The sequence below is a fragment of the Uncinocarpus reesii genome, genomic scaffold, assembly GCF_000003515.1.
Source record: "Uncinocarpus reesii 1704 scaffold_3 genomic scaffold, whole genome shotgun sequence".
Lineage (NCBI taxonomy): Eukaryota > Fungi > Ascomycota > Eurotiomycetes > Onygenales > Onygenaceae > Uncinocarpus > Uncinocarpus reesii.
Window position 1 is genome coordinate 2898775 of NW_003052498.1, and position 12939 is coordinate 2911713.

Sequence of the window (12939 nt, forward strand, 5' to 3'; positions counted from 1 at the left end):
AAGAGAAGCTGAACTACAGATCAGTATCAACAAGAGTAAATTCAGTGTGCAGCATATTAAATATCTAGAGTTCATTATCATCATGAAAGACATTGAGATGAACTTGTAAGCAGTAGATGTTAGAATTTGTTTCACTAGCTAATCTATGCTCTATTTGACAAGAAGAATTGCTTAAGAAAAGAAAGAAAAGAAGAAAGAGAATGATGTCAAAGTGTGTGTGCTTTTATAAAAGTAAGAATAGACTAGTGGGTCTTGATTGAAAATCTGATTGATTGAACACATCAGCTGTTAGTAAGTACTGTTGAGAGCTGTTGAGTGTGATTGAAAGATTGTTGAGTTGTCAAGTCTGATGATTCATCAAGAGTTCTCTATTAAATATCAGTCTGTCACATTACTCTTTTCTCAAGTCAATGCTTGAGTATCATTTATAATGCTTTCTGATTGCTTTCAAGACTCTCATCAATTCAATGTAGTTGTGTTCTCTAATGTTCTAACAGACTCTCACATAGATTGATTTCATTCAATCCATTTCATTAAGTATCTTCATCAGATATCTATTCTCTTTTCATCAACAATGTTCTCAATCTTTTATTTTTCATGTTCATCATCTTCATACTTGTTATCAACTAGTGTCAACAGTAGCTGGGGCTCATGTACAATTTGTGAAGAAAAGAAATTCTCAGATGTCAGTTGAAGAAGCTGAATGTTAAACATACTATAAATTTCTGAAGAAGTGTTAAGACAGTAAGCATGCAATCTGATAACTTTAATAATCATGTATTTAATATTCTTCATATTAAGTTTCTTGCTTGAACTATCTGTTCTTATATTTCAGAAATTCAGTCAGATCTTGTCTTCTATCTTATAACTGTAGAACATCTTCTGCTTTTAATTTGCATACTGTTTCTGTAGTTTCTGAATGATGATAATAGCAGTCTGTACAGTCTTCTGTGCATCTTAGAGTTTTTTAACTATTATCTCTTCTCACTATATTGAGCTTTAATAGTCTTCTGTTACCAAACTTGAGAGCTTCTCTGTCAGTTTCAATGGTTCAATATTGTACTTATAGACAAGAAAGAAGAATGAGAATCCAGTTGATTTTGCTTCTCAATTATTAATTGTCAGTTTTTCTATTGAGAGTCAATGTTTCCAGTCTGATTGCATGTGATTAATATACTTCTATAAAAACATCTCAAGAATCTGATTCATTCTTTCTGTTGACTCATCTGTTTCTGAATGCTATGTGGTTGAAAGTCTTCAAATTATATGCAGAAGTTGACAGATTCTCTTTCATATTATTTCAACAAACTGTGATTTTCAGTCTGATACAATCACATTCAATAGATCATAATGTCAGTAGACTGATTAGATGAATATTTCTGTAATCAAGTCTGCTGTTATCTTCACACAGAATTTAAAGATCATCTTCTTTATGAGTCAATCTGTTACAATTATGTTATAAATCTTGCAGCACAGCACAGAATCATTGCACATCATTAAAAGAGTGTATGAAAGATGCAACTGGGAAGTGAAGCATGATGAGACTACAAGAGTTATGGACTGGAATAACTAAAATCTGGAAGAGGTGAAAGTCACATGACTGAATAGTCAGAATAATAGTGACTATCTCAACTGATGGATAGCTTGATAGTCAGAATAGTTACAACTATCCCAACTAGTGAACAGAAGAATAGAAGAGACTACTCAGATTATTCATAATACTCATCATATATATAAGAACACTCTTTACTGTTAATCAGATGAATTTATTCATCATGATTAATCTTCTCTCTTATGATTCTCTCTATAGATTTATCTATATAGATACTATCATATCTTAATTACTTTTCATATTATTAAAGTTCTGTAATAATGTATGATTGTATCTACTCTCACTATTTTTGAAAGACACAACAGTCTTGATCCAACTCTGACACATCTGTACAGAAACTCTTTGTCATTGAACAAGTTCATTAACTCAAGATCAAGCATCATTAGAATATTGATCACTAAAGCTTCAATTTATTATGTTAGACAACAAGTTTAATAACATATTGATCATCTCTGACTCAGAAGAGAATACATCTGAGACTTTAAAGCTTAAGTGCAAAGAAAGAATGTTGCATCACAAGTAAAAAACAAATAAAGATATGAATCCCATTCATTAAGAAGTCTAACAGAATATAGAAATTATATCTACAATCAGAATCTCAAACAGCACATGAGAAATGATGGAAAAGATTACACAACTTGAACAGATGATAGAAATCTTAACTTGACAAAATCTTGAGCTAAAAGACTACAACAAGCAGATTGAGGCTCAGATTATAGCAATCTCTAACATTAAAAGCAAGATGAAAATCAACTCACCAGAGCTGTTTAAAGATGAACAAGAAAAGTTACAAGCATTTCTAGAACAACTATAAATTTATATGAACATGAAGAAGAAAGAATTCAAAAACAATAAAGAAAAAGTAATAACAGCAGCATCATATTTCTGAAAAGCAGCATTTGATTGATTCAACATCTATTTACAAAACTATTATAAGAAAAGAGAAGTCAATCAGAATGACAACATGCTCAGAGTTATTAATTATTATAAAATCTTTATCAAAACACTTAAAACCACTTTTGAAGAAGTTGAAGAACAAAATGCAGCAATATAACAGTTATAGAACATGCAGCAGAAAATATTATTACAAGAATATATGATGAGATTTTAATAAGTATGTGTCAATACAGATTGGGACAATGAGATTCTAGTCAATACTTTTGATTAAGGACTATTTAATGACATCAAAAACAAGATCACACACATGAAGAAACAATCACAAAATCTGACTGAAATAATTAAAGTGGTAATTAGAATCAGAAACCAACTCTATGAACAAAAGATGGAGAAATAAGAAAAGATATCATAAAAGAAATTCAGCTTGATAAATCACAAAGAATAAAATAAAGCACCTCAAGCAGACTCTTACAGATTTATATCTATGGAATTGAATGCAATCAAACAAGACACTCTTGATGAAAAAGAAAAAGAATGAAGAAAGAAAGACAAATTATGTTTTTATTGTGATAAATCAGAATATTAAGTGAAGTAATGTCAAATAAAAGTCAAACACAAAGAAAAAGAACTCAGAACTATCTTACAAGAAAATGAAGAGAATTCTGAGAAATCAAAACATTATCTTCAAGCAACAGTTCAAGAGAAATCAACAGATGAAGAATTACAACAACAGTTTCACAAAACATTTGAAGAGCACATCATAAAGATCTACTGAGCACTATCAAGACAATCAGAGAATGAAAGCAAGTATCAGAATAAACTAAAAAACAACAAATGAGAATTGTGTGAAGAACTGTGTGTGATTAAAAAAAAAAAATCAAATGATGATTGAGAAATTCAATCATCAGAGTGCAACTATCACTACAACTTGAAGATGAACAAGATTCAAGATTCAACTCACAAGAAAAATGCAAATTACTCAATCTACAGTTATTCATGTAAACATCACCAGAAACAACAAGAAGAGTTCATGTAATGAACACAGATTACAGAAGACTTCATGTATCATAAAAATTATAGATGCAATATTAAAGACTGTCAGCATTGCAGATGCAACACTAAAGAAAGTAAAGAAAAAATGTCAAACTCTCAGAATATGTTAAACACAGAGCATTCAGAACATGTTAGAATTCACTGAAGCTTGTGCTACAAAGACAAATGTTCAATTCATAAAAATAAAAAAGACAAGAAATACTACTCAAGATCATCAAAGAAATTAAGAGCAACTCAGAAAGAAGAAGAATTTAGTTGAGAAATACTAGAATTTAAAGAATATGAAGAGAATGTTATGAAGCAACTAAATTTCATAAAAAGTATGACACTTGAAGAAGAGAAATGTTCAATTATGAGAATGTTACAAATTTGAGAAGAACAACTACACTGAATAATCTGTGAAGAAAATAAGATATTATCAATACAAACATGCAAAAGATATTGAGACAAAAAACAAAAAGAAGTGAACAATTCACACCACTCATGCCACAACAAACTGAAATACAAATATCAATGCAATTATCACCACAGCAAAAAACAGTGAAAGACAATAAGATCACTGTACAGACTACAAAAATGTGAAGAATGTGCAGAATGCAGAAATATTGAAAGTCTAAGAAGAATATACAAGATATGATGTATTAACTTAGAGAATTGTAAGATACACAAACAGATACTTAAGATAATTCTTGTTAAATCAGAAAATGAGCAGACTGCTACAAATGAGAGTCTGTGAGCAGTATAAAAAGACAAGCAAAATTGTTAGTCATCAACAGATAAATCTGTCATCTCAGAATTATAATGATCTTACTTGAATCAATACACACAAAGATTTTAGTGAACTCAGAAGCAATCAGATTATTCATTAACAGAAGATTCATCAAATAAGCTGATATTATGAAGTGAATAAAGAAACATTTCTATCAGTTAGAAGAACTGAGAGAAGAAACTCTGAATAGAGTTAAAGAAGAAACATATTTTATTAAAATAAAAATATAAGAATACAGAAAAAGAGTGCATTTCAAAGTAACAAATCTAGAAGATTATAATATAATCTTGAAATACTCTTAATTAAAACAGCACAATTCAGACATTGACTGACAAGAAGAAAAAGTTAGACTGACAAACTGTGAATGCTCTCTTAAATCAGAACATTATGATTGAAGATTCATACTCAGAAACAACTTGAGCAAGACATTAATCATGATAAGTCAAGTCAACAGAAAGATACTGCAAGAAAAACAATTGATTAAGATAAAAGAAGAAATTCATAATAACTCAAATCATGATGAAACAGCAGATTAAGTTATAAAAAATCTTGATGACTTAATACAGCTGCAAGTATGAAAAGATGACCAGAACATAAAGATTAAGAAAACTCTATCAGAAGAATTTTGAGAGTACATTAACATGTTTAGAGAAAGAGATCAAGAAAATAATCTAATAAAACACAAATTCTGAAATCACAAAATCAAACTACAAGAAGAAAAATAACTCACAAAGTTGTCAATTTATAGATTGAATGAGAAAGAATTAGCTGAAGTCACAAAATACATTAAAAAGAATCTAGAGAAAGATTATATTAGAGAGTTAATATCATCAGCAGAATACTCAATACTGTTTGCATTAAAGAAAGACAGAACACTATAATTATATGTGAATTACAGACAGTTGAACAGTATAATGATCAAGAACTGCTATTCAATATCACTGATTGAGAAAGTACAAGACAGATTGAGAGAAGTAAAATGATTTATTCTGATTAACATTAAAGAAGCATATTATCAAATACAGATCAAGAAAGATGACAAGTGGAAAACAGCTTTCAGAACAAGATATGAACTGTATGAATATAACATCATATTATTTGAACTAACTAATGCACTGACAACATTTCAAGCACTCATTAATAATGCATTATAAGAATACTTGAATAACTTCATCATCACATATCTTAATGATGTGATCATATTCATCAAAGAAGATCAAAAAGATCACATTGAAAAAGTTAAGAAAATATTAAAAAGACTACAAGAATATAATCTATTAGTAAAGTTAAAGAAGTGTGACTTCTTCAAAAAAGAAATTGAATATCTTGAACACATCATATTAACAGAAGAAGTATAAATAAAATCAGAAAAGATTAATGAAGTACTGCAGTAGTCAATATTAAAAAATGTTAAAGAAGTATAAATGTTTCACAGACTAGCAAACTACTACTGATAATTTATATACAGATTTTTGAAGAAAACAAGACTGCTCACACAGCTATTTAAAAAAGATAAATCATTCAAGTGAACAAATGAGTGTCAGAAGATATTTGAAGCAATAAAAGACAAGTTCAGAAAAGAAAAAATGAGATAATATTACAATCTGATTAAGAAATGTGTGATTAACACAGATGCATCAGATTGCACAATAACAGAAAGACTGCAACAATCAGATAAATAAGAAAGATTAAAATTAATTGCATGCTACACAAGAATAATAACATCAGCAGAGCAGAATTATGATATTCATAACAAGAAATTACTTGCAATAATAATATTATTAAAGAAATGAAAGATTGAACTGTAAGAAAATCAGCATCAGACACAGATCATCTCAAATCATAACAATCTACAATATTTTATGACAATAAAGAAACTCACAAGACAACAAGTAAGATGATATGTCAATATACTAGTGCACCACAATTTCAGAATACAACACTGTAAAGAAATTAAAAATGCATGAACTGATGCACTAAATTAAAGATCAGACTTGATGAAGAAGAAAAGAGATTCATAAGCACTCTTTAAAGAGTTAGAAGAAATAAAGAATATGATTCTGAATCAACAAGCTTTAAGAGTGACAAGAATCAAAGCAGAGAAATCAGACATTGAAAGAAAAATCAAGAAAGCTACAGTGAAAGACAAATATGTAAAGAAGATTGACAATAAAAATAAGAACTTTAAGAAAGAAGATGAAATGATACTATATTATAAATTGATATATATATCAAGAAAAATCAGAAAAGAAGTGATGATACAAGAATATAATACAGTCACTTCAGAACACTTCAGCATTAACAAGACAATAAAGAAGATCACAAGAACATATTATTAATCAGAAATATAAACAGACATTCAACAACATATCAAAAAATGTGAGACATGTACACAAAGCAAGATCAACAAGCAGCACCACACAGAAACTACAGTCAATATCACAACTATAAGAATCATGAAAGTCTATAACAATAAATTTCATGGTGAAACTTCCAAAATCAAAGAATATGGATGGAAAGAAATATGACACAATACTAGTGATTACTGACAGATTAATAAAATATGAATACTTTATATCATTTGAAAAAGCAACAGATGCATCAGAAACAACACAAACAGTACTAAGAATAGTAATCATCAATCATGAATTATCAGAAGAAAATAATCATAAATAAAAATACAAGATTCACAAGCAAGTTCTGAACAATATTAATAACACTATTAGAGATTGAATAAAAGATATCAACAGTCTATCACTCACAGACAGACAGTCAGACAGAACAATTAAATCAGACTTTGAAATAATATTCACAAGAATATGTGAACTATCAACAGAATAACTGAATTGAACTGCTATCAATGATACAACTAGTATACAATGAATTAAAGAACATTACAATAGAACTGACATCATTCTATATGAATTACAGCAGAGAATCAGAAATACAACAACAATCAAGAGTTGCACAATAAAGAGCTCAAGAAGCAGAGCTCACTGCAATATAACTGAAAGAATTGCAAGATCACATGAAAATGGATATTGAATTCTTACAAGAAAGAATGAAGTACTATTATAATCAGAAGCATCAGAAGACATTTATCTTAAAGAAGAAAGAGAAAGTATTTCTACTTCAATAAAATATTAAGATAAAAAGATCAAACAAGAAACTTAATTTCAAGAAACTGGAATCATACAAGATTGAAAAGCAGATTGAAAAAATCAACTACAAACTACAACTATTAAAAAAGATGAGAATATACTCTGTATTTCATGTTTCATTACTGAAAAAAGCATCACTACATGCTAAAGAAATGCCCACAGAAATCAACAATAAATAAGAATATGAAGTGAAATAAATACTAGATTATCAGACAATCAGTGAAAAACTTCACTATCTAGTGAAATGAAAAGAGTATAATATTTCAGAAAACATCTGGGAATCAGTGAAGAATCTTATGAACATCTGAAAGATTATTGAAACATATTATCAACAACACTCTCATTCAAAAAAGCATTAATAAATAAAAAGAAGAATTTGAAAAGCAATTTCAATAGAGAAAGATTATCTAATATAGCAAGATGTTGTTGAATTTTCACTTACTCAGTCACTCTCTTCTGTTCTTTCTTCTCAAGACACTTTAATTTCTCCAACAACTGAAGATCTGACTCAAGAAATTTGCCAGCACAATCACAAAGAAGACATTTTTATTTTTAAAAATAAAGAAGTTTGACAGAGACAGCTTAAACAGTCTCAAAAATTTTTATTTTTTCAAGTTCAAGCTTATTGTGAGCAGCTTTGAGATTTTGCCAATCACAATCAGAAGACACAGAGTCAACAATATAACAACAACTGAGTTAACAACATTTAGAGCACTTTATTGATTTATCAGAACAGACACACTCTTTATTATGATGAGAATAATAAATATAATGAGAAGACATCACAACATCAATTTCTTCAATTTTAGAAGCTAGATGCTTGTTATTGTGAGAAGACTTTGAAGTCATGACAATAGAGTCATGAGAACATTCACTTACAGAAAGAAAATCTTTTTGAAAATAAAATAAGAGAATAATCACTCTTTATACTCAAGAGAGAGCACAAGCAGTTAAGAACAACATGCTAAGAAAGAAGAGAATAATATTATAAATCTTGCAGCACAGTACAGAATCATCACACATCATTAAAAGAGTATATAAAGAATGCAACTGGAAAGTGGAGCATGGTGAGACTACAAGAGTTACAGACTGGAATAATTAAAATTCAGAAAAGATGAAAGTCATGTAACTGAATAATCAGAATAGTAGCAACTATCTCAACTTACAGATAGCTGAATAGTCAGAATAGTTACAACTATTCTAACTAGTGAACAGAAGAATAGAAGAGTCTACTCAGACTATTTATAATATTCATCATATATATAAGAATACTCTTTACTGTTAATCAGATGAATTTGTTTATCATAATTAATCTTCTCTCTTATGATTCTCTCTATAAATTTATCTATACAGATACTATCATATCTTAATTACTTTTCATATTATCAAAATTTTGTAATACTGTACAATTGTATCTGCTCTCACTACTCTTGAGAAGACACAACAGTCTTGACTCAACTCTGACACATCTGTACAGAAACTCTTTATTATTGAATAAGTTCATCAACTTGAGATCAAGCACCATTGGAGTATTGATCACTAAAGCCCCAATTTGTTATATTGAACAACAAGTTCAATAATAAATCAACAGAAGATTGACAAACATCAACAGAATAACTTCTGTCTCCATTGTGAATTGAAAGAGCATCTTCTTAGAATCTGTAGACTGCTTCCAGCTATTCAATCAAATGCAGCAAATGTTGTGGCAGCAGAACCAAATCTGTTAGCAATTACATCAGATCATGAGAATGAAGAGAATGAGTCAGAAAACTAGTTGCTCTTATTAAAAATCACAGACAAGAATCTAGTAGAGATCTGATACAGAAAGCAAAAACTGCAGAGAGAAGAATGAATAGCTCTCTTTTAGTTACTGATGTTATTGTTAATAAAGTGTATGTAGCAAGAACTTTAATTGATAGTGACTGTCAAGTTTATAAAGTTATCTCATCTTATTTTGCTTCACAATGTCAGACTCTTCACAATAAATGCTAATCTCAAGAGCTGAGAGGAGTTGCTAATCTAACAGAAAAATGAATTCAAGAGATTGCAAGAATCTCAATTGATATTAACAGATGCTCAACTTAAAAGACTTGGTTTTATATATCACTCATAATGAAGTATGATATGATTGCTGGGTTAGGATGGATGGAAGAAAATGAAGTAATGATTAACATGTCAAATAAAACATTACAGAGATTGAATAAAAGTGTGATCACAAGATTTTCAACAAACTCTCTGTCAATCAAAATTCAGAAAATATCAGCAAATGTCTACTTAATGTGAGCAAGAAAAGCAAAGAAAGAAAAGACAGCAGTTTTTGCAGTCTTTATAATTAATATAAAAAAGATACTCAGTATAAAGAAAGAAAAAGAGAACTTTAAGAAGAAGTTGTCAGAATATTATAGAAATTTTCTTAATATCTTTAATCAGAAAAAGATGAAGCAGTTGTCAGATTTTTAAGAATCAGATGTTGATTATAATATTAAGCTGCTGAAGAATGAGAATGAGAAAGAAGCAACATCACTCTAAAAATCTCTTTATATTATAAGATGAGACAAACTTCTGACACTCAGAAAAACTCTCACTGATTATCTCAATAAAGAGTTTATTCATGTGAGCAGTTCATCAGCAGAAGCTCCAGTTCTCTTCACAAAAAAATCAGAAGAAAATTTTCAATTTTGCATGAACTATCAAGCTCTAAATCAAATAATCAAGAAAGATTAATATCTGTTGTCATTAATTAATAAATTCTGCAACATATAGACTCTGCAAAGTGATTCATCAAGCTTGACATCATCACAGCCTTCCATAATATACAGATTACTGAAGATGATGAATGAAAGACAGTCTTTCAGACAAGATATAATCTCTTTGAATGATTGATGACTTTATTTAGATTAACAAACACATCAAGCATCTTTCAGAAGTACATAAACTGAACATTTTGTGAATATCTTCACAAGTTTTATTCAGCTTACTTAAATGATATTCTTATCTTTATTAATAAATTATTGGAACAGCATCAAGATCACATTCAACAGATTCTAAAGAAACTTCATCAGATTAGTTTACAGATTGAAATTGACAAATGTGAGTTTGAGACAAAGCTGACAATCTATCTGAAATTCATTATTGAGACAGAAAAGAGTGTGCATATGAACTTAAAGAAAATCAAGATTATTCAGAAATAAATAGCTTCAAAGACTGTCAAGAATGTTTAAAGCTTTCTGAAGTTTATCAACTTTTATTAATAATTTATAAAAGATTTCTCAACTCTGATGGCACCTCTTGTCACTCTGATGAAGAAGAATGTGATTTTTAAATGAACAGAGAATGCAAATGAAGTCTTTAAAAAGTTAAAGAGTATATTCACATTCAACAAGATCTTGCTACAGTTTAGTTCTAATCAGAAGATCATCATCAAGATTAACTTTTCTGATTATGTGATAAATGACTCTCTAATGTAATATGATGATGATGAGTTTCTACAATCATACACATACTTCTTGAAGAAGAATCTATCAGCTGAATGCAATTATAAAATTCACAACAAGAAGCTTCTGACAGTCATATACTGTCTGAAGAAGTGAAAAGTCAAGCTTTAAAGTGTTGACAAGTTTCAGATTATAATAGATTATAAGAATCTCAAGTACTTTATAATAATCTGATGCTTAACTGAACACTAAATGAGATGAGCACAGTTCTTGAGTCAGTTTAACTTTATCATTAAATATCATTCTGAACTGAAGAACACACTTGTGAATACACTATCAAGACAAGAGCAGAACATGCTCAAGAAAGCTGATGAGCAGATTAATTATCAAGATATGATACTGCTGCAATTACAGATAATTGATAAAGAATCTTTTAATCTTAAAGTCAGACTCATAACTGCAGAGAAGATTAATGATAGTGTCATTATATTAATAAATATAAGAGAAGAGAAGAGTTTAGAAAACTTCTGAAAACAGATATACAGCAAGAATCAGATACTTCAGAAAGTCATCAAAGCTGTTGAAAGAGATGATAGAAAGTTTTCAGCATCAACAGAATTTAAGCTATCAATAAGTGAGTGCTTAATTAAAAATGGTGAAATTTATTAACAAAATCACTAAATGATATCTGATTCAAAATCTCTACACATGCAAATCATTCAGAACACTCACAACTCAGTAATCATCAGTCACTCTGAACAGAATCTTATAATTATAATAATCAGAAGACACTTCTTCTGATCAGACTGTTATCAGAATATTCATCAATTTGTGAGAAACTATAACATCTATAGATCAGCTAACTTATGAAAGACTCAACAACAGAACTTACTGAAGTCATTGTCAATTTTCAATCAGTTCTGATGTGAAATTTCAATAGACTTCATTACTGAACTATCTGAATCAGACAGCTGCACAAACATAATAATTGTGACAGATCAACTCACAAAGAGAGTGATTTTTGAACTCTGCATAAAGATAATAGCAGATTCAGTCACAGAAATGTTCATTTAATCAGTCTACTGACATCATGATCTACTGAACACAATTGTATCAGATTAGAAATTACAGTTTGTTGAAATAATATAGAAGAGAATCTGTCAACTTCTGCATATAATTTAGAGACTTTCAACCACATAACATTCAGAAACAGACAGATCAACAGAGAGAATGAATCAGATTCTTGAGACATTTTTACAGAAGTATATTGATCACATGCAATCAGACTGAAAATATTAACTCTTAATAGAAGAACTGACAATTAATAATCAAGAAGCAAAATCAACTGAATTCTCACTCTTCTTTCTTACTCATGAGTACAATGTCAAATCATTGAAACTGATAGAGAAGCTCTCAAGTTTGACAACAGAAGATTATTAAAGCTCAACACAGCAAGAAGAGACAATAATTAGAAAACTTCAAGACACACAGAAAACTGCACAGACTGCTATTGTCACAGTTCAGAAACTACAGAAATAATATGCAAATTAAAAACAGAAGATATTCTACAACTACAAAATAAAAGATAAGATCTGACTGAATCTTTAAAATGTAAGAACAGACAGATCAAGTAAGAAACTTGATGCAAAGAATATCAAGTATATAATTATTAAAGTTATTGAATTACATGCTTATCATCTTGACACTCTCTCAGAAATTCATGATGTGTTTAACATCCAGCTTCTTCAACTGACACTCAAGAATCTCTTTTCTTCACAAATTGTACACAAGCTTCAGCTACCATCAACACTAGTCAATAATAAGTATGGAGATGATAAACATAAGAAATGGGAGGTTGAAAACATTGTTGATGAAAAGAAAACAGATACTTAATGAAGATACTTGATGAAATGAACTGAATAAAATTAATCTACATGAGAGCCCACTAGGGCATTAGAGGACACAATCACATTGAACTGATGGGAGTCTCAAAAGCAATCAGAAAGCATTATA